Consider the following 23,404-nt stretch of genomic DNA (forward strand, 5'->3'; position numbering starts at 1 on the left):
AAAGGCCAAAAAGCTCAAATCTAAAGTTACAGCTAATATGGCTACAACTTCAGATACGACAAATGCTGAGAAGAAGGCTCTTGAGTCTAAAGTTATAGCTAATGAAGTTATAACCTCAGACCTAAAACTCAACATTAAGCATCTTTAAGCCAAAGTTATAGCTAGTGAAGCTATAACATTGGAATTGAGGAAAGTCAAAGAGCGTCTTGAGTCTAAGGCTACGGCTAGAGAAACCGTAATCTCAGATGAAAAGAAGGAGATCGAATCCTTAACTCAGCAGTTAAAGGAATCTAAAACTGTTCTTTTAAATACTAAAAGAACGCATACCGAGACGGTTCGAGTTCTTAATGATAGATTCCAAAACTTTCGTAACAATTATGAAGAGACTCATCCTCCCAATATCATAGAGTCAGACCATTCTAAATGCAACAAAGAAATAGAGTCCTTAAAAGAATTACTTTTGCATGCTAGAATGGTTCATGAGAAATGTGAAGGTAGCACACGTGTTCTAAATTTCCTAACTGAGCAATCAGATAATAACATGAAAATGGGATTAGGGCATGAGTGCTATGGTCGTAGAGATCACTCTAAATGCAAATCAAACGCTTCCGAACGAGACTTCAGAAGGAGAAAATATACAAATTTACCAGAATATTTGATTTGCAATTACTGTGGTCATACTGGACATATCCAAGAAAATTGTGTCAAATATGCTCAAGATTTAAGAAAAGGAATCAACTTTGTCAAAGCATCCGACACGATTTTCGAGGATAATGATTGTACCCCATCAGAACCAAGTACAAGTGAAGAACGCAACAACGATCATCGTTGGTTCTATGACATGAGCTTTAATTTCAATAAGACTACAAAAGTTAATCAAACACGAAAACCTAAAGAGCCCGTCAAAACCAAAGCTCCCCCAAAACAACCTGAAAGACCAAGACATAAGGAACCCACAACTAAACCTAAGACGGTTCCTAAACAAACCCATTCGGCTCCTAAACGAAAAGTTATAAGGAGGGTCTGGGTTAGAAAGATCTAGTTTTTAGAGTGACTAACGTCAAAGGACCCAACGTAGCTTGGGTACCTAAAAACTATATCTAATCATTTTGCAGGTTGTGGTGAAAGAAAATAACCTATGGTATCTTGATAGTGGATGTTTAAGGCACATGACTGGAGATGTAAATTTGTTTCTTTCACTTGAACCCTTTGATGGAGGTAAGGTCACATTTGGTGATAACAAGAAGGGCAAGATCATCGGTGTTGGTAAAGTTGGAATATCCTCTTCTCATGCAATTACTGATGTTTATCTTGTTAGTGGTCTCAAGCACAATTTACTAAGTATCTCTCAATTATGCGACAAAGGAAATAAAGTTGTCTTTCATTCAGATTCATGTCGAATAATAATTGAAGGAACGAGTAGTGTTGTGCTTGAAGGTCACCGTAGAAGGAATGTCTATATGATTGATTTAAATAATATTCCTACTAATTCATTCACGTGCATGAAAGTAACGACAGATGATCCGTGCCTTTGGCACAAAAGATTTGCTCACTTAAATTCAACAACGTTGAATAAGTTAAAGAAATGGAATTTGGTTGAAGGACTTCCATCAATCAAATTTGATCAAAAAACCCTATGTGATTCTTGTGCTCGTTGCAAACACGTTAGATCATCGTTCAAACCCAAGAGAATAGTAAGTACCAAAGAGCCACTAGAACTCGTGCATATGGATCTTTGTGGCCCAATGAAGGTAAGAAGTAGAGGTGGATCCAGGTATGTCTTCGTTCTAGTTGATGACTACTCTAGATACGTTTGGCCTATATTTCTCTTTTCAAAAGATGAAACTTTCAAAGAATTTGTAGTTCTAATGAAGCTTGCCCAAAATAAATGTAAATCAAAATTAGTCTCCATTCGTACGGATCACGGCACCGAATTTGATAACCATGCTTTCATACAATATTGTAGGGAGAATGGTGTTGGGCATAACTTCTCGGCACCACGAACCCCACAGCAAAACGGTGTTGTCGAACGTATGAATAGAACATTGGAGGATATGGCACGCACGATGCTATTGTGTAGTGGCCAACCTCGAAATTTCTGGGCTGAAGCTATTAGTACTACATGTTATGTTCACAATCGAGCTTTGATCAGACCTATTCTCAAGAAGACTCCTTACGAGCTTCTTAGGGGACGTAAACCTAACATATCACATCTACGTTGCTTCGGGAGTAAATGTTTTATCCATAATAATGGCAAAAATAGATTAAGCAAATTCGATCCCAGAAGTGACGAAGCGGTGTTTGTCGGTTATTCTAATCATAGTAAAGCATATAAGGTTTTTAATAAAAGAACCTTATGCATCGAAGAAAGTGTTCATGTTGTTTTTGATGAGAATAATATGTTTGACAAAGCTGAACAGGATGAGGAAGAAGATTTGAACGAACCTGATTTCCGACTATCCAGGGATGAACTTGCAGAATTAGATGATGAAAATAAAGAAATTGAGGGCACAAATGATGAGCAAGGAAGCCCTTCGAATGATAAAGGAAAGAGTACCGAGAGTTTAGTTGATGATACTAAAACCTCTTCTCAATCTAAGCAATTGGAGGACAAAGTTATAACTGATGAAGCTATAACTTTAACCTCTAATCAACGAACTAAGTCTAATGTTATAACTGATTCTGTTATAAACCCAGACTTGGATTCAGGGGGAACAAGGCTTGAATCCCAATCATTCGAAGAAGGCGAGACAAGTTCGGATGAAGATGTGCCTCCTGTCTCTAAGAAATGGAAATATAAGGATTCCATCCAATGGAAACCATCCTAGGAAGTCTAAATGAAGGCGTTCGAACTCGGAGAAGATTTAACAACTTTTGCTCATTTTACTCCTTTCTTTCAACCATTGAGCCAACAAATATCAAAGAAGCACTTGCCGAACCAGATTAGATCGTTGCTATGCAAGAAGAGCTTCAACAGTTCGAACGAAACAAAGTGTGGCATTTGGTTCCAAGACCTAAAGACCGAACGGTTATCGGTACAAGATGGATTTTGAGGAACAAGCTGGACGATACAGAAGTTATTGTACGAAACAAAGCTAGATTGGTTGTACAAGGATATAATCAACAAGAAGGAGTTGATTACGATGAGACCTTCGCTCCTGTAGCCAGACTTGAAGCAATCAGATTATTAACAGCATTTGCTTCTCATAAAGGAATTAAACTTTTTCAAATGGACGTTAAAACAGCTTTTCTTAATGGTTATTTGAATGAGGAGGTTTTTGTTGAACAACCCCCAGGATTTCTCGATAGCAAGTTTCAAAACCATGTTTTCAAATTAGATAAAGCTCTTTATGGTTTGAAACAAGCTCCGAGATCGTGGTACGACAGATTGTCAAAATATCTTCTAGAAAGTGGTTTTAAAAGAGGATCTGTCGATAAAACCCTATTCCTGAAAACTCAGGTTTCCGATCTATTAGTTGTACAAATATACGTTGACGATATTATTTTTGGTTCAACTAATAATCGGTTATGCAAGTATTTTTCAGATTTAATGACCTCAGAATTCGAGATGAGCATGATGGGAGAACCCAAGTTCTTCCTTGGACTCTAAATCCAACAAACTTCTGAAGGGATTATGATACACCAACAAAAATACATCAAGGAGCTAATCAAGAAATTCGGTATGGAAAATTCTTATTCTATACCAACTCCTATGGGTACTCAGAAGAAGTTGACTTTGGATGAAAACGGTAAGTCTGTCGATGAGACGACTTATGGAGGTATGATTGGCTCACTTCTTTATTTAACTGCAAGTCGTCCAGATATTATGTTTAGTGTATGTGTATGTGCTCGATTTCAATCGTGCTCTAAAGAATCGCATATGATGGCAGTTAAGAGAATCTTGAAGTATTTAATTGGTACATCTAAATTATATATGTGGTATCCTCTTGAGTGTAGTTTTGATCTCATAGGGTATTCAGATGCAGATTATGCAGGTAGTTCACTTGATAAAAAAAGTACTTCCAGCATAGCTACATTTGTTGGACCGTGTATTATCACGTGGGGGTCAAAGAAGCAAAATTCCGTTGCAATATCTACTGCTGAAGCCGAATACATTGCCGCTGGGCTGGTATGTTCTCAACTTTTATGGCTTAAACAACAACTATGTGATTACGGCGTTAATGTAGGGTGTATACCTATTTTATGTGACAACACAAGTGCTATAATTATATCTAAAAATCCCGCACAGCACTCACGAACTAAGCATATAGACATTAGACACCATTTTCTACGGGATCCTGTAGGTAAGGGCAACATAAGACTGGAATATTGTAGTACAGAAAAACAATGGGCTGCCATTTTTACCAAAGCATTGGCTAGAGAACGTTTTGAGATTTTACGGTTGGAAATTTGTTTAATTGGTGGCAACTAAACTTGTCACAAATATTTTATTCTCTATATGACTGACTAGATTTGACGAGATTGTATGACTGTGTCCGTATTTTTTGTTGCACGTTTATTTATGTCAAATTTATATTATATTATGAGAATATTCCATTTTCTAGTCATATATATTTTAAGTTTTATTATGAGCCAAAAGTCAAAACCAATTGTTCCAATTTCTTGCCAAAACCGAAATTCCCACAAGTTTATCTCTTACCATATCTCAATATATCTTGTCATATCTTTTAGACAATTTACCCTAACCACTTATTTATATTATGGTAAATATCTTTTTATAAAAAAAAAAAAACTTACCTAACTTCCTCTCCACACGCCACCTCCACTATCCTATTTCCCTTAAACCACTTTTACCATAATTGATTCCATGCTCCCATAAATACTCCCTCCTACCGTCACCATCACAAACACAACACCCAAAGGCCTCCCTTTAGACTTTTCTACACACTCAACCTCCAAAATCCTTTAATCATCATGAGTCCTCCCTCAACCCGTTTTCACTCGCCATTAACTCGGTCCACAACTCGGACCGGATTCTCCAAACCTTCATGCACCAAAACCTATGTCCCTATGAAAACTCCCTCACCTTCATCAAACCAAAAAACAACTAACCCCGATCATAACCGGGTTGATCCTAACTTATAAGGGAAAAGACGGAAGTTAAATAAAGGGAAAAAGAAGGCCGTGGGGTTTGAAGATTTGGTGGAAGAGACTGAGGTTGTAGCTACTCAAGAAGGTTATCAAAGGACGATGTTTCGAGAATACATGCCGACTGCAACATCAATGGGGCTTGATAAGCTTCGACTCACCGCGGATGAAAGAACCCGTGTCAACAATGTTATGAGGTACGTTATTCATGGTGGTCGTATTTATTCCGAAAAGTGGTATGGAAAAATCGAAGCCTTACAATTCTTTAAGGACTTCTTGAATTTTCAAGAATGGAAGAAAGTTTGTTCCTTTGTTGGTCCGGTTTATCCTATTGAGGTAATCCAATTTTATTCTTCTGTCTCTGTCAAAAATAATGTGTTGTATGCGGTGGTGAATGTGATGTGACCATAATTGGCGCATATTTAGCCCCCGAATTAGCCTTGTTTCCATGCTTTTTAGTACTTATTTGGGTCATTTCTTATCTTTAGTTCTTTGTTTTGCATATTCTTTGAGATTTTGATCCCTTGGTAGGAACGGAGTAAGAATCTTGCATTTTCATGGCAAAACGAGACTAAATTGATCGAATTCAATGACCAAGCATCAAGGAGAGACAAGATTAGAAGGCCTTTATACATATCATAGTAGAAGAGCAATGTTGAGAAAGGATCCTTGAGTCCCCAAGGAAATCCCCAAGGAATATATGAAGAAAAGGGAAGAAAAGAAGAAGATTTGTTGCTGACTGACAATCCGAGCGGATTGTCACCAATCCGTCCGTCCCGCAAGAAGACAATCCGAGCGGCTTTGCCACAATCCGCTCGGATTCCCCCTCCACAATCCGCCGGATTCCCTGAATCCGCCTGGATTCCAACGCGAGAATCCGCCCGTCCCGACCCTATTCCGCCCGGATTCTAGCACAAAGACGGATTGTCTTCTCAAGCTACGAAGAAAGAAGCCCTTCTCTCAGAAAATACCGGCTCCTCCTTGCTCAACTTAAAAAGTGTAATTACTAGTTTAGCCCTTAGTTAACCCTAATGCATCCTCCCTAATTTCTACTATAAATACCCCATTAGTCTAATTAGAGGAGAATGTTCTTCTTATCAATAATTAGTGTAGTTAATATCAATCAAATCTCTCTTTAATATTGTAATCAAGTATTAATCAAGTTTTAATCCAAGTTTTAGTTCTTTAATCTCTCTTTTGTTCATCCTTTATTTTGAGTAATTGAAGATTATTTGGGTTATTGTTGGGAGATTGACAACCTCTCAATCAAGCATTCAAGTACTTCTTTTATCTTTGCTTTATTATTGGAATCATTAGTAGGTATAATCTCTTAATCCCTTTTTAATTATTGTTAATTACTTTCATTTATTCATCATGTTTCATATTGTTGGTATGATTGACAACCTTGCTAGCATGATCAACATGATAATGAGTGAGTAGTCTCTTAGCTAGGGTTAATGGGTGATTAGGGGAAACCAACATGGGGAATGATTCATGGTTAAATTAATATGCTTTCATGGTTTATTTGCTTGCTTGTTTTGATCTCAACTCATGCACATGTTATATTTGATGAAATGCTAAGCCTATGAATCCTTGCATTTACTATCATCTTCTATCTTTTCAATGAGACTTGTAAGACATAACCCAACTCGAGTCTCATTAGACCATGCATGTTGTTGAGTAGGGAAGATTAAGTCGACTTGTAGGTGTTGTACAATCTAATCGATTCGGCTTCGGGACCCAAACTTTCCTAGGATTGTAAGATATAACCCAACTCAATCCATCACAACAATAATTGCTTGCTTATAATTTGAGAACATGTTTGTATGATCATATCCCAGGATTCCCCTATGATCCCATGACACCCTAGTGCCTTTAATCAATTGTTTACACCCTTTTAAATTCATCTTGCTTGTTTATTTTCATTGCTATTTTAGTTTAGTAACCTTCTACATCAACCCAATTTGTGACACCCCTTAGACACCACTAGTTACAATAGAAATCTCATTTCAACTCCCGTCCCTTGGGATCCGACCTTTACTTGCCTCTTTACTAATTGTAGAGTTGTTTGTGGAGCTATAAATTGTGTTTTGATTCGACCGTGACCAACGACCACATCTTAATTTGTGAACACTTAGCGGGATCGCATCAAAAATGGCGCCGTTGCCGGGGACGGTGTTTGTTTGATTTAGATTTCTTTTTGTTGTTATTCGTTGTGTCTTTCTTCGCCTTGAGGAAGTAAAACTCCTCAAGGTTTGTTCTAATTGTTTTCGATTTGTTTGATATTTTGCATGTCTAGAAGGTTACAAGGTGATTTGTTACCTTTTGACCGTGAAATCAAAAGAACCTTGACAAACAATAGGAGACTTGTTAGGAGGAATTTAAGAGGTATTAGTGAAGTTGTCCAACCCACTAGTGAGTTTGTCAATCCTTTCGCAATAGAAGGAGAAGAAAACCCATTACACAATACCCCACAAAATCGACCTACAATGCCAAAATTCTCGTCACACTCCGTACCCACCGAGGAGAATCTACCAAATGGTACTCCTACACCGCAACATCTCACCGGAAATTTTATTGCCAAGTCCGCCTTCATCCAACTAGTTGAAAGGAGCCAATTCGGGGGGATGCCTAGTGAGGACCCTCATTCTCATATGGAAACCTTTTGCGACTATTGTGATTCTATCTCTCAAACGGGCGTGACTCAAGACCAAATTAGATGGGTCTTATTCCTTTTTCCTTAATCGGCACCGCGAAGCAATGGTTGAAGGGCCTTGATAAGGCCACCCTTGGAATAGATTCTTGGAAGAAGTTGGCTCTAGCTTTCTACAAAAATTTCTACCCAGCGGAAAAGACTAACATGCTAAGAGCTCAAATTACGGGTTTTAAGCAAAGGGATGAAGAGTCTTTGTATGAAGCTTGGGAGCGGTTCAAGGGAATTTGTCGCTCATGTCCTCACCATGGACTTAGCGAATGGTTTTTGGTGCAACAATTTTGGAATGGTTTATATGAAGATTCTAGGAACATTCTCAATATGGGATCAAATGGAATGTTCACCGAAGTTGATGACAATCAAACAAGGAACAAGATTGAGGAAATGGCGGTCCATAACTCACAATATAGTAGACCTCGCAAGGCTACTAGAGGAGGAAAGCATGAAGTGGACTCAGTTACTCAATTGGGTGCTCAACTTAGTGCTCACATTGACACAATCAACTTGAAGTTTGAACAAGCTATGGCTAGACTTGAGGAAAACTCAAAATCATCGAAGCATCATGTTAATGCCATGACGGCATCCTCATCAATCCCAAGTGGGATATGTGAGAATTGTGGAACTTTGGGACATGACCAAGGTGAATGTAGGGGAACAAATGAACAAGTGAATGCTTTCCAAGCATACAAGAGTGGTACCCCTTATTCCAACTTTTACAATGAAAACACCAAATTCCATCCAAATCTCTCATACAAAAGCCAAAATGTTCAAAACCCTCAAACAACATACACTCCACCACCCATGAGAAACCAAAATCAAAGACCCTTTTACAATCAAAACCAAGGTTACCAAAATCAAAATCCATACAATCACCAAAATGACCAAGGATTTGATGTCCAAAAAGCGGTCCTCCAAATGCAAAAGAATCAACAAGAATTTTTCACTCAAATGCAAAAAGATAGCCAAGCAAAGGAAACCACCATCAACAACATTCTAGCTCACACCAAGATGTTGGAAACACAATTGACTCAACTAGCATCTTCAAGCTCACAAAGACAAAAGGGGCAATTACCACCTCAAAGTAATCCCCTAGACATGAAACGGTTAGTGCCATTCACTTGAGAAGTGGTACAAGGTATGAAGCATCAAAGAAGCAAGTTGAGGATGAAGTTGTGGAAGCTAGTGAAAAGGAAAAAATTGTGCAAAACTCCAAAGATGGAGAATCATCAAAAGAAGAAAGTTCAAAGAAAAATGAAGACAAGGCCAAGGAGAAGGAGCCCATTGTGATTAGACTTCCTTTTCCAAGTCGTCAAGCCAAGCCCAAATTTGATGATCAACTTGGAAAATTCATGGAAATTGTGAAGAATTTGGAAGTCTCAATTCCTTTCACGAAATTAATCAATCACGTTCCGGCCTATGCGAAATACATGAAAGATATCCTCACAAAGAAGAAGTCGATCCGGAAGCTTGAGACTATCGCCTTCACTAAGGTGAGTAGTGCAATACTTCAAGGGAGTTCACCTCCAAAGTTAAAGGATCCGGGAAGCTTCTCAATACCGTGTACCATTGGCGACACGACGATCAACAAAGCCTTATGTGATCTAGGGGCTAGTGTGAGTGTCATGCCGTACTCGGTGAGTAAAAGGTTGGGGATGGGAGAGCTTAAATGCACCAACATCACACTCCAAATGGCCGATAGATCGACGAAGACACCGTTAGGGATATGGGAAGATGTCCCCGTGCGAATTGGGAAGTTTTTCATCCCGGTGGACTTTGTCATTGTTGATATGGAGGAAGATTCCAACATTCCAATCATCCTAGGAAGACCTTTCCTACACACCGCCGGTGCGGTGATTGATGTGAAACATGGTGAGCTCACTCTAGAAGTGGGAGATGAAAGCATAACTTTTAATCTTGACAAGACGATGAGAGCTCCTCGTTTGCATGAGCCATGTTTCATGATTGATCATTATAGCCGAAAGGATGAAAGGAAGAAATCGGAACTCGAATGGAAGAAGAAAGTTGAAGATGCTCCATTCAAAGAGCAAGTGAATTGTGACAAGGAGGGCTTGCAAAGCTCATCAAAATCAACCAATGAAGAAGAGGATGGCCTCAATGGCCAAGAGAAGAAATTGGGAGAGTTGTCTCCATCTAAGCAAGAGATTTTCAATGATCAACTCAATGAAGTTTGTGGTCTTTGGGACGACGAATTTGAAGGGATTTTTAATCCCTACATTGGTAATGCCATCGATCAAGACCAACAACAAGGGCCACGGTCTATTAAGAACCTCTACCATGATAATGAACAAGCTTTTGATTACTTCTTCAAGGTGTTGAGCAACATCAACAACACCTTGGACATGCCCCCTTGACATCTTATCAAGAATGAGAGTTTGGTGGAGTCCTCCCTAAACCACCACCTGTAAATATTTCTAACTCCCTAACTTACATTTCAACTCTTATATTGCATTTTTGTCATCTTTGGATTTTTAGTTACTTTGATCAAAATAATTGTCATGTTTGAGAGAAAGTGAGGGAGGGACTAACGATTTCAATTGATGTGTAGTGCTTTTAGCTTAGTGTGGGGATGGCAATTGCCTAGCCTATCCATGCCTTAGTAGTGCCCCCGCAATGACGAACACAAGACTTGAAGAAAGAATGGAAGAACGGTATGGGAAATGCAGTGTGCACGGATGGAACTGAATCCGTGTACACAGGGGAAGAATCCGAGCGGATTCCAGAGAATCCGTCCGTCTTGAAGAATCCGAGCGTATTGCAGAAAAGACGCCCGTCTTGAACTGAGCTGAATTTTGAAAAATTCTTGACTGTGACTGAATCCGGGCGTCCTGTGAAGAATCCGCCCGTCTTGAAGAATCCGTCCGTCTTGTAAGAAAGACGTCCGTCTTTGCAGCTGAGGAAAACAAGCAAAATTTTCTGGACTGAAATCCGTCCGTCTTTAAGCAAATCCGCCCGTCCCGTGTTCAGCAAATCCGAGCGGATTGTCACAAATCCGCCCGTCTTTAGGCGAGTTTTGCAAAGTTCAGAATGAGCAGAATCCGCACGGATTGGGCGCGAATCCGCACGGATTGCCCCTGCAGATTCGAAAATTTCGGTCTCTTTAAAACCCCTCCCACCTTCATTCATTCATTCATTCATTCATTCATAAACACTACCCACAACATCAAAACCCTCATCCTCTCCATCACAAAAACAAAAACCCTCAACAACATTCACCAAAATCAAATCAAACCATCCTTCCAACAACAAATTAATCACTCCTTCTTCAACAAAAATCAAAACCAAGCACAAAATCTTCAACCTTTGAGTCGATTTTTGTTTTCATAAAGGCAAAGCCTTTCACCTTCAAATCGATTTGGGCATACTACAAATTGAATATTTTTCATTCTTTTCTTGGTTAGTTCATCAATGGCAAGGACTAAGGGAGCAACAAAGGCAACAAAGGCACCAAAGGCTAAGGCACTCTCACAAAGGCAAAAGGCTCTTCAAACAAAGAAAGCATTGGCTATGGTGGTAGCAACACCAAACTTGGAAGTGCAACAACAACAACCACCTTCTATGGGAGCAACAACACCTTCTACTCCGGTAATTGATCAACTTTTGCATTATCCGGAGGTAACTTTTATTTCCGATACCCATAGAAATACCTTTGTCAAGTTTGCTATGAAGTCATTACAATCCACCAAATTCATATGTGAAGATACCTTAAAAAAATTGGGTGTTATTGAGCAAACAAAAGCCTTTTTCAATGCCATGGGGTTGAAGAAATTGTTTGAAACAAGGGAATTGACATACCCCTCCCTTACCTTGGAATTTTTAAGTTCTTCGAAAGTCACCAAAGTTGAGAATAGGGACAATCTCGAGTTTCGTCTAGCTAATGTTAGTAGACACATTACCTTTAGGGAATTGGGTGAAATTTTGGGTCTTAGTGATGAACCAAGTTATTTTAAGAGTTATGGAAAGTATGACCCCGAACCTCTTTGGGAGGCAATCTCCGGGAAGAAATTTGAGGATTTTCATGTGAGTCGTGCTCTTTTGGTCCACCATCCGGGCATAAGAGTATGGCACAAGGTCGTGGGTAACACCATAATTGCTAGGAAAGATACCAACCATTTCACAAGACTTGATTTTATTCTCCTTGAATCGGCTTTGAATATCGGAAGAGTACACACCAAGCCTTACAATTCTTTGAGGCTCTTGGTAGATAGATGGCTCAACATCGATTGTGGGAAGAAGGGCACGACCGTTATTGTCAATGGCGGCGTAGTCACACTCCTAGCCAAGCATTTTGATCCTAACTTCAATAAGGATAACAAGTACAAAGCAAAGGAGGGTGGCCATCTTGTTGATATGAATACTATGATTCACAAGTTCAAGTGGGTTGCCCATAACCCCCTTGACACTAAGTATGGATGGCTAACTAGTGAAGCTAGATCGTTCACCTTGCCTTCAAAGATTTGCCGTCTAAGCGTCCACCGGACCAATTATCTACTTCCCCTTTCCAAAGAAACCGAGTATATCATTCAACGACAAAAGGGTGATCTTGAAATGCCCTCCTCTTCCATTGTCATACCACCTTACCCCTTTAAGTATGAAGAGTTCAAGCCGGAAGGAGTTGAAGTTGGGAAAGACTACGTGACTCTTCTCATGCAAGCAATGCACAAGCAAGCCCATGAAGATCGGAAAAATGCCTACTTGGCTCAATATCCACCCCTCCTACATTTAGCTAGGCAAGGACTACTTGATCCATCTTGTCCTTTGCCTAGTTGGGCGGATAGAGAAGTCTTATTTCCGGGTGCATCTAGGGTCGTTTTGGGTGACAATGAGGTTGTTGGAAATGATGAAGAAGTTGATGATAATATTGAGGAAGAAGCAAGTGAAGAAGAAAAGGATGGTGAAGATGATGAAGAGGAAGATGAGGAAGAAAGTGAAGAAGCAAATAACAAGGAAAGTGGCAATGTGACCACTTCTCATGAGGGAAGTGATGGTGATAGCATGATGGAAGATTAGCAAGCCTTGGAGACTCCTACACTCTCATGGTTTGTCTATTTCTCTCTTTGTATTTTATTTCATTTTTATCATTGTTGGAGTAGTCCTAGCCCCATTAGAGGACTCACACCTCGGTACCATTGAGGTGTTCTCATTCTATTGTTCCCATTTTCAAAAATCCAAAATGACAAATTAGTTTCATGCATAGCATAGTGTGTGCATGAACTATACCCATCCTTGGACATTAGCAATAGTGTCTCACTAGGTTTGGGGAAGTTAATGCATACACAACGGGAGGTAATCTAAATTATCCTCTCCGTCATAACAAAAACCATGCATCATGTAGTATAGCTTAGTGTAGATTGCATTTAGTATAGAAATCATGCATCATCTTTGCATAATTTCCATCATTTTGGACATTGAGGACAATGCCCATATTAGTGTGGGGATGGGAATTCTAACATTTAACTCTTATTCAAAAATCCAAAAAAATTGAAAAATTTCAAAAATCATAAAAATTTGAAAATTGAAAACCCAAAAACATGTTTATTTCCTTTTGTAGTCTTGTATATATTGTCTTGTATATATATTGTGTTTGTTCTATCCTTGTTCACATTGATTAACTACGCCACATCCGAGACATGAGGATATTGAAGACCGCATGGTATGATCTTTCCAATCTCCTTTTTCCTCTTTATGTTAATGACTATGTGGCTTTATTTTGATTGATGCGGTATAACAATGTGAACTTAGGACTTGCATTTAGTTTATATGTCATATTAGTTGATAGAACCACTTGCATTAGGATGTTTATATTAGTTGCATCATGGCATGTAGTTGCATGTTAGAAATGTTTTGAAAAATGCCTATTTAGGAACTTTGACAAGAGCAACTAAGCCATTATAAATACTTGTTCAACTTAAGACTTTGCCTACTAGAATGGTTGTAAAACACCCTACATAGTGTCATACTAGTGTCTTTTGACCCATGACCCAAGGCCTAGTCAAGGGTTTGCATGTGAGTCACCTATCCAACCCTGTGATGCGATATGGACTTGGTTAACTTGTCTAGGTGACCTTGTTTGACCTTGTGGTAAGGCAACCCAAAAATATTTTTTATCAATAAGCTTGAAGTGCTCATTTCAAAGAAGTTTTGTCATGTGGAAGTAATGTAATGCCAAGGAAACCTCAAATGTTATGAATTGTTGAAAGTTGAGAAATTTAAGTTGTTTTTATGGAGGCGTACCACTTCGATGTGCTTTGGTGTGGGATCCATTGAATTGGGCCCCCATACGGTTGTGAATTCGGCCGCCCAGAGACAGAGTGACTATCACCCCGAAAAGCTATTGTCTAGAGGTTAACCGGTTGCCTAATAAGCGATTGGCGAAAGCAAAGGACACTAGCCCGGAAGGGACAAACCCCATCTTAAATTTTTGAAATGTGAAAGTGAAATGAGGACAATTTTGAATACTAGTCATATCCACCCGTTGTGAATAAAGATTTGAGCCTTTCATTCCCAAAAAGCCTTTTGTCAAGCCACTTGGTCGAGCTTGGGACGATCCATGACCTTTACTTTTGTAGAGAATTCGAGACTTGTCATGTCATATGCCACTAGCATCATAGGGATCATCATTCCACCACCATCCGATCGCTCTTGACGAAAGCATTTGGAAATTGAGGACGAAAGTAGTCTAGTTTAACACCATTTGGAGGTGATTTAGTGCCATCCTCTTAGACTTAAATTTGTTCCTCTTTAGTGCCTTCGCCACTTGATGAGGGAGTGGCTATTCTTTTTGTTGATGCATCCATTATGTGTTTTTGTGTGCTTAATGTTTGGATGTGTCGCCATTTTGGCAAGACCCACCTTGCCTTGCAAGAAGGCATCCTACCTCATGGTTGTCTTGTTGTGAGTTGAAGGGGCGGAGTGAGACCCGCTAATTGTCTCATATCGGCTATATTATTAGGATAGGTTAGTGTTGGTCCTAGTCTTTGTCACCTCTTTACTCGGGACGAGCAAAGGTTCGGTTTGGGGATATTTGATGTGACCATTATTGGCGCATATTTAGCCCCCGAATTAGCCTTGTTTCCATGCTTTTTAGTACTTATTTGGGTCATTTCTTATCTTTAGTTCTTTGTTTTGCATATTCTTTGAGATTTTGATCCCTTGGTAGGAAAGGAGTAAGAATCTTGCATTTTCATGGCAAAACGAGACTAAATTGATCGAATTCAATGACCAAGCATCAAGGAGAGACAAGATTAGAAGGCCTTTGTACATATCATAGTAGAAGAGCAATGTTGAGAAAGGATCCTTGAGTCCCCAAGGAAATCCCCAAGGAATTTATGAAGAAAAGGGAAGAAAAGAAGAAGATTTGTTGTCGAGAATCCGAGCGGATTGTCACCAATCCGTCCAATCAAGAAGACAATCCGAGCGGCTTTGCCACAATCCGCTCGGATTCCACCTCCACAATCTGCCCGGATTCCCCTGAATCCGCTCGGATTCCAACGCCAGAATCCGCCCGTCCCGACCCTATTCCGCCCGGATTCTAGCACAGACGGATTGTCTTCTCCAAGCTACGAAGAAAGAAGCCCTTCTCTCGAAAAATACCGGCTCCTCCTTGCTCAACTTAAAAGTGTAATTACTAGTTTAGCCCTTAGTTAACCCTAATGCATCCTCCCTAATTTCCACTATAAATACCCCATTAGTCTAATTAGAGGAGAATGTTCTTCTTATCAATAATTAGTGTAGTTAATATCAATCAAATCTCTCTTTAATATTATAATCAAATATTAATCAAGTTTTAATCCAAGTTTTAGTTCTTTAATCTCTCTTTTGTTCATCCTTTATTTTGTGTAATTGAAGATTATTTGGGTTATTGTTGGGAGATTGACAACCTCTCAATCAAGCATTCAAGTACTTCTTTTATCTTTGCTTTATTATTGGAATCATTAGTAGGTATAATCTCTTAATCCCTTTTTAATTATTGTTAATTACTTTCATTTATTCATCATGTTTCATATTGTTGGTATGATTGACAACCTTGCTAGCATGATCAACATGATAATGAGTGAGTAGTCTCTTAGCTAGGGTTAATGGGTGATTAGGGGAAACCAACATGGGGAATGATTCATGCTTAAATTAATATGCTTTCATGTTTTATTTGCTTGCTTGTTTTGATCTCAACTCATGCACATGTTATATTTGATGAAATGCTAAGCCTATGAATCCTTGCATTTACTATCATCTTCTATCTTTTCAATGAGACTTGTAAGACATAACCCAACTCGAGTCTCATTGGGCATGTTGTTGAGTAGGGAAGATTAAGTCGACTTGTAGGTGTTGTACAATCTAATCGATTCGGCTCCGGGACCCAAACTTTCCTAGGATTGTAAGATATAACCCAACTCAATCCATCACAACAATAATTGCTTGCTTATAATTTGAGAACATGTTTGTATGATCATATCCCATGATTCCCCTATGATCCCATGACACCCTAGTGCCTTTAATCAATTGTTTACACCCTTTTAAATTCATCTTGCTTGTTTATTTTCATTGCTATTTTAGTTTAGTAACCTTCTACATCAACCCAATTTGTGACACCCCTTAGACACCACTAGTTACAATAAAAATCTCATTTCAACTCCCGTCCCTTGGGATCCGACCTTTACTTGCCTCTTTACTAATTGTAGAGTTGTTTGTGGAGCTATAAATTGTGTTTTGATTCGACCGTGACCAACGACCACATCTTAATTTGTGAACACTTAGCGGGATCGCATCAAAATGATACCGAAGTCAAAATCTCCCTTACCGATTTTTGTACTCTGTTTTCGGTCCCTGATGATGGGATCGAAATAAATCCGAGTGCGGAATGGGGAGATGTGACGGAGAAAGAGAAGCTTACAATTAAGAAGTCGTTTGATGTTGATGCTACGGGGTCAAGTAACATGCTTGCGGGGTCATTTACCCCAAAATTGAAATTCTTTCTTAATTTCATTTGGAACACGATTGTTCCAAGAAGAGGTGGTCGTGATAAGTTGTCTAGTTATGAGATGGTGTTATTGTCTAAGTGGCTTGAAGGATCTAAAGTTAGTCTTTGTCGTCTCTTGTTTCATAAAATCGTTCAAACAAGTGTTTGTGTCACTGAGGAAAAGTTTTATACAACTTTGGATTTGCCATATGGTATGTGGGTCTCTCGGCCTTTGGAACAAAAAGGAGTGATTGGAATTTCTAGTTATGGTGTCAAGGTGAAAGATGAGATGTGTGACACTCATCTTAAATTGATGAAAGTCGGTGCTATTGGACCCGATTTGGTGTTTTTGGCGAAAGGGAATGTGGTGGAGAAATCGTCGGATGTGGTCTCGGTTGTTGAACAAAAATTGGAAGTGTTTATGGCAAGTATTTGTAAGAAATTGAGTGCACAAAATAAGATGGTTCTGGAGTTGGTCTCGGGTTTGGGAAAAGATAAGAATGAGGCTTCGGGTTCGAAGGGTTCGGATCTTGGTGAAGTCGTGTCTTATTTGCATGGGCTAGAAGCACGGGTTGATGCTATGGCTAAGGATGCGGCTAGGGCGGCCAAGGAGTGTGTTCGTCATTCTAGTTCGTTGGCTAACTTAGCTAGTCAAGGTGGGGCTTTGTGGAAGGAAGGGAAGGCTATGCATGAGGATATGCGGGTTGTGTACGAGGCTACTCAAGCCTTGTCATTGAAGGTGCTTAATTTTGAGTGGTGTCTCACGGCACAAGCTAACCATGTCCGTTCATGCTTTGATCGTCTTGACTCTCTTGAGTTTAGGACCCGTCCCGGTTATGTCAACCCCAATGTCGTGAAACGTGACATTCCTTAAACCCGTCCTCCTCTTTTCCTTTGAAGGAAAAGTAGATCTATATACTTAACATATTCATATATGTTTCATTTTAATTTAATCATAAAATTAATGGTGATCTTATGCATACAAACTAAAATAAAAGAAGATAAGAAAACATTTTCTCACTATATGAATTTCGGTCATATTGGGCACCAACAAGATCTCCTTCTTGTTAGTTCTTGAGCTTTCCATTAATGGATGAACATACATGACCTCAAAATAGAAGCCCTCCAATTAGTTGCACCCAAGACTATCCCTCAAACCCACAAACTAACATGTACTAGATGTTTATATTGTGGTTTACCTTAAATTTGATTACTAATACTCATATATTACTTTGATAATTTTAGTAATGTTTTGAACAAATTTGGATTAAAATCTCATCCTCTTTGATGAAGATTAAGGAGAGAGAAGAGAGAATATTCATGAACATTTTGCATGTTGATTGAATGGTAATCTTAGAAGAATAATAGAAAGAACCAACACTACTCAATTAAGAGTAGTGTGGCCGCCCAACACATGCCCAAGGAGCATCATTGCTTTTCTTTTTCTCTTATCAAAAATATAGGTGTGTAAGAAATGTAGGACTAGTTGTAGGTAGGCATCATTATGTTTATTTTATCAAATAAAATAAAACAACCAAAACCCCACTAACACACCCTCCATTTTCGGTCCATATACATAAAATGGACTACCATTTTATTTTGTCAATTTGTCATTTGTCACACAATATGTCACATGTAGTATGATACATGTTATTAATTAATTTAATGCATATTTATCACATAAATATCATTTCATGAATTAATTAAGTTACATTCAACAAATTGACTAGTGATACTTGATCACATAAATAAAATGGGTCAAATAATTATAATTGACAATATCTTGTAATTATAATCAACCATTCATTCTTATTTTTATTGTTTCCCAAACAATAAACAATTTTAGTAATAAAGCATTTTATTACTAAATTAATCTTATTTAATCCCATTACAATAAGATATCAATATTCTCTCTCACAAATCGAATTGTTCAATATTAAGGAATTAATTAATCTGTATCGGTATACAACTAATTAACCTTTACAATTAAGGGAATCGTCCTTTAGGTGTGACCTCAAGGGATCCACTGATCACCACCGTCGCACGACAGAAATGTCAAACTCTAGCTTGACCAATCATTACCGATATGTGTGGACCGATTGACTATATATATATGTATCATCCCTTCCGTATTCTTGTAATGAGATTTAATAATGATATTTAAATCATGTGATCGCACTATTGTTGAGGACACATTTCCCAACAATCTCCCAGTTGTCCTCGACAAGTGTGCGTCACCAATTCTCTTGTCCTATTACTATCTCCCACTCAATGCAAGGTGTCTTTCGGTCGTACTTGCAAGTGATCATATCGAGAGTGGTTTCCTCGATCCGGAGAATAAGCGATTGACCGGATTTATCTAACATAGATACCTTCCGAGCGTGGCCACGCATTTCCAGTTCATTACTCCTCGAGTGGCCCTGAGATATTGTTTTAACCCTGACAAGGGGGTGGACAATTCCTATCGCACTTATTCCCTTCGACTAGCCACAGCCATCATAACCCAAAATATGCCCATTTGACCCCATTTACGAAGGTCGTAGTAACACAAATCAAAGTTAATCAAAAACTGTGCCACCTTAGGTGAACAGTCTTTAGTCAAAAGAATCGACTCATTAGAATACTATAGTAGCTCTCGCCACGACCAGGCTATATAAATTTGCCAGAACTCTATAAGCGGTCATTGCCCGACAATGTGTTCCTAACAGTCTGCCTATGTGATCGACTAGTCATCTCACATGACTCTATGGCACTTGAACTTGCCATCAATCGCATCACACTCTAGTCACTTCGAGACGTCACCTCATACAAGTGACTATGGGCGAATACCATGCTAATCCGTGTTCACTTTAACGGGTTTCAATGTTGTCTCTACAACCCCTTTGGATGTAGCAAAGTATAATAAAAGTGTTTTAAAGTAAAACTCGAACGACAAATGCGATTATCACATATGAATAGTCAATGCCTGATTACTATTTCATGTTCTATAATCTACTTTGATCGTGTATGTAGTTGTTCATTTCAATTCAATTGTAATGACATGACTCATCATGTTTAGCCTATGAGAAGGCTTTGGTTAGTAGGTTTTATCAACTTCTTGTACCTTACTCAACCTTACTACATACTTGGTTTCCTTTTTAATGTATACATTTGCATTACAAAACTTTCTGAGTACGTGTCGAGATCCAATCAAGACATAGGCCCTCTAGCCTAAGAATAGCTCCCACTGTTTTCACAGTGTGCGGGACTCATCCTTCTTGCACATCTCATGATCGCAAGTGTACTCAATTTCCGTTATAAATATCTTTCATTGTTCTTTATTGCCTAGAACGATTCTAGAAAATCTACTTCTTAATTAACATTGCCACAATGGTATCTTAACCATCCTAATGTGTTTTGATTATGGTTTTGTCGGAAACCATGCGCAATCTCAATTGTCAATTGTCACTTGTGTAACACCCTTACACAATATTGCATCATAAACACTTTGCATCATAGCCTTAATGCTTCTGCAAGCACTTAAGGGTAATCTTTATGGCTTACTGGGTAAAGATTACTTAAATTCGATTTTAAAAACAATTCATCATACTCAAAGTATATGAAGTGTTGCACATCATTTCTTTTTAATTGATTCGGCAGCGAAAGCAAATGAAATCAATCAAATATGTTCAATTTAATTGAACTAGTCATGAATCTTATCAACATAAGACTTCTTACTGATGCTAATATCATGTGGATTTATCTTCATAAATCCTGATATTCAAGATGTATTATAATACTCCAAAAGTCTTAAATCATTCTCAATGATCAATATGTCATCCACATATCGGACTAATTAAAAATTCCGTAACTCCCACTAAACTCCATGTATAAACACAACTTCTCGACTTATCGAGAAATGTTTTACCACATGATCAAAATGTTGATTCCAACTCATTGATGTCCTACTTAAGATCCTCTCTTAACTTTCACATTATCTTAGGATTGCAAGAATCTATAAAACTCATGACATGTATTAAATACATTCCTTCTATTGATGAAGTGGGTTCTAGATTCACTTGCTGTATGCATATCCTCATAATGAAACACAATCCCTAAGAAGATCCAAATAGACTTAATCATTTCAATTAGTGCAAAACCCTTTGCAACCAATCTTGCTTTGAAATATCTCTTTATTAGTGCAAAACCCTTTGTCACTAATCAAGCCCTTTCGTTTCGGATTTTCATGGCTCTAAGCCTTGTATTGAGTTGTGACTTAAACACTCTTATGTAAGTCATATGTTCATTACTTTCTAGAAGTAATCAACTTGAATCAAACAATTTCTTTTGTAAGTTATAAGCTCTTTACTTTCTTAAAAGTAGCATGAATTCATCATTTTTAACAAGTGACGAATTTAACCTCCTAGGTTATGAAGAAACAATGTCTTACACAAAACGTCTCATGTAGCCAAAAAAGACCAGTTTCTTGCGACATAACATTCTCTGTGGCTCTTGAATAATTTCTCCCACTCTGTCTTCTAGAAATAAACTTGTATTTTAGAAAGACAGCTTCATGAGCCGTAAACCCGCCGTGCTCGTGATAATTGCAAGGAAAAATGTGCATTTGTTTCTTGTGAAAACTTAAAACCATGGTACCCTTACCATTTCATATCTCATATGATTCGATTTAGTGGAAAAATAATTTAGACAAAAATGATAAAATCCCCAAAAGGATCAAGTAACTCAAAGTAACTTGATTGAAGTCCAAACCATATCGAATAGTGTTTGATTTCTTATCCATCCACACATTATTTCATAATGCGTGCTAAGAGAGATTAACTTGTGATACTATATCACATTTCCTTTGGCTTATATCAAAGTCTTCACTTTGATAATCCCATCACGACTAAATCGTGATTCCTTGAACTCTTGAACTTCTTCAAAGATTTCTCTATTTACCTTATTAAGTGAACACACTAGTGTCAACTTAAATCGTTGGTAAAAGATGATGATCAACCTATTTTGGATCGATGATTTACAACCTCCATCTCCTTATCAATCAAAAGGCACGAGATATCTTGCTTTGAATACAAGATACGCATATACCATTAACAATCTAATGGTTTCAAGAGTACTTGATAACTCTTTGCGTTAATCATTCCAGAATTTAAGGTTTAATCTTGGGTTACCAATTTGAATCTTATATCATCTACATGATATATCATTCTAGTTTGGTTTAGAATATAATCACCTTGATAATGGGCTAGCCATACATCAAATCGTGGTGTATAGGGTCACAAAAGTGAAAACCTCTTTTGTATCTTAACAAGCTTATATTCTTATTTAGAGTTTATGCACTAAATAGTCACAATTAAGTACAACTTTAAATCCAAAAACTAGATTGAGTACACAATTACTCTATCTCTCGACATTATTGTTGCTAGTCGTCATATTCTAATCATCTTATGTGTCGAATACAATTATGAAAACCTCCACTGGTTTCTAATATTGACGAAGTGGTACTAGCAAAATTTATGTTTAATCAAAGAAACATTTAAAGAAGAAGGTCCCATTAGATGTCCCACAACTAACTTGTTGATACTTCAATAATTTGGGGTAGTTTCCTTTCTTGTGTCCAACATTTAAGACAATGGAAACTTTATTGGTCGGGATTGATAGGTTTAGTATCGTCATTTCTCAATAACTTTACTTTTAACATTACCTTGTATCAATTCCATTATTATCTTTACTTCTTGAACCTCGTTCTCATCTTAACGGTTTAAGAGAATGCTCCCACTCATTTCAATGAGTCTTTGCTTTGAGAAGCAAAATTGAATTCATGAAGATTACTCTTCATTTGTTCGTTTTAGTCTTAAAATTTTCATTGAAGTGGTTGCGTTATTTTGGTCAATTACGAATTCTTGACAAAACTAATTACCAAAACAATTTATCGCTTCAAGGTACTTAATTCAATTAAGTATATGAATAACAATCCATTGTAAGTAGATGTGTTAGTCAAAAATCAAAAACCTGTTTGATAATGAATAACTTTTATCTATACTCTTTACAAGAGATCCTTCTAATGGATAATATGAGGTTTTAGAAGAAAATTCATATTTGTCTTTAGTTACGATGTTTTAATGGAGATTTGAATCAAAAATCGAAATGATATCGTATATGAATTGTGGTAAAGAAATAGAACAATATGATAACGGAATAATGAAAACAAAACATTCATCGTTATAATAATACTTGTAAACAAGTATAGCATTTACCTAGTGACCTCTACCCAACTATGATAAATGATTCCAAGATCCAAATTCATATTAACTTGGGCACGGGGTAGCCGATGAAACCCTTATCAATATAACTCGGTGGATTAACTCTTTAATCGATTCTACTTTTAGAACTCTCGGTCGATAAAATTACTCTAATATTTATCTATAGCCCAAAACACATTCGACAAGGGCACGGGGTAGCCGATGAAACCCTTATCAAAAAACTTTTGTTGAGTTCAATCCAAATTTCGAATAATGTGTCCATGATCCAAACCCATATTAACTTGGGCACGGGGTAGCCGATGAAACCTTCATCAACATGAATTCGGTGGATAGACATTTATCACCCAC

The 23,404-nt window shown here is 38.0% G+C and overlaps 1 non-coding gene across 1 annotated transcript; it reads right to left on the reverse strand.

Annotated features, from left to right (window-relative positions):
* Positions 1-7,969: 7,969 nt before the first annotated feature.
* On the reverse strand, positions 7,970-8,076 carry LOC141624097 (small nucleolar RNA R71). Its single transcript, XR_012533907.1, has one exon. It is a non-coding gene; the product is annotated as a small nucleolar RNA R71 (small nucleolar RNA).
* Between the last annotated feature and the right edge of the window lie 15,328 nt (positions 8,077-23,404).

Source organism: Silene latifolia, chromosome X (genome assembly GCF_048544455.1).
Source record: "Silene latifolia isolate original U9 population chromosome X, ASM4854445v1, whole genome shotgun sequence".
In the NCBI taxonomy this organism is placed as follows: domain Eukaryota; kingdom Viridiplantae; phylum Streptophyta; class Magnoliopsida; order Caryophyllales; family Caryophyllaceae; genus Silene; species Silene latifolia.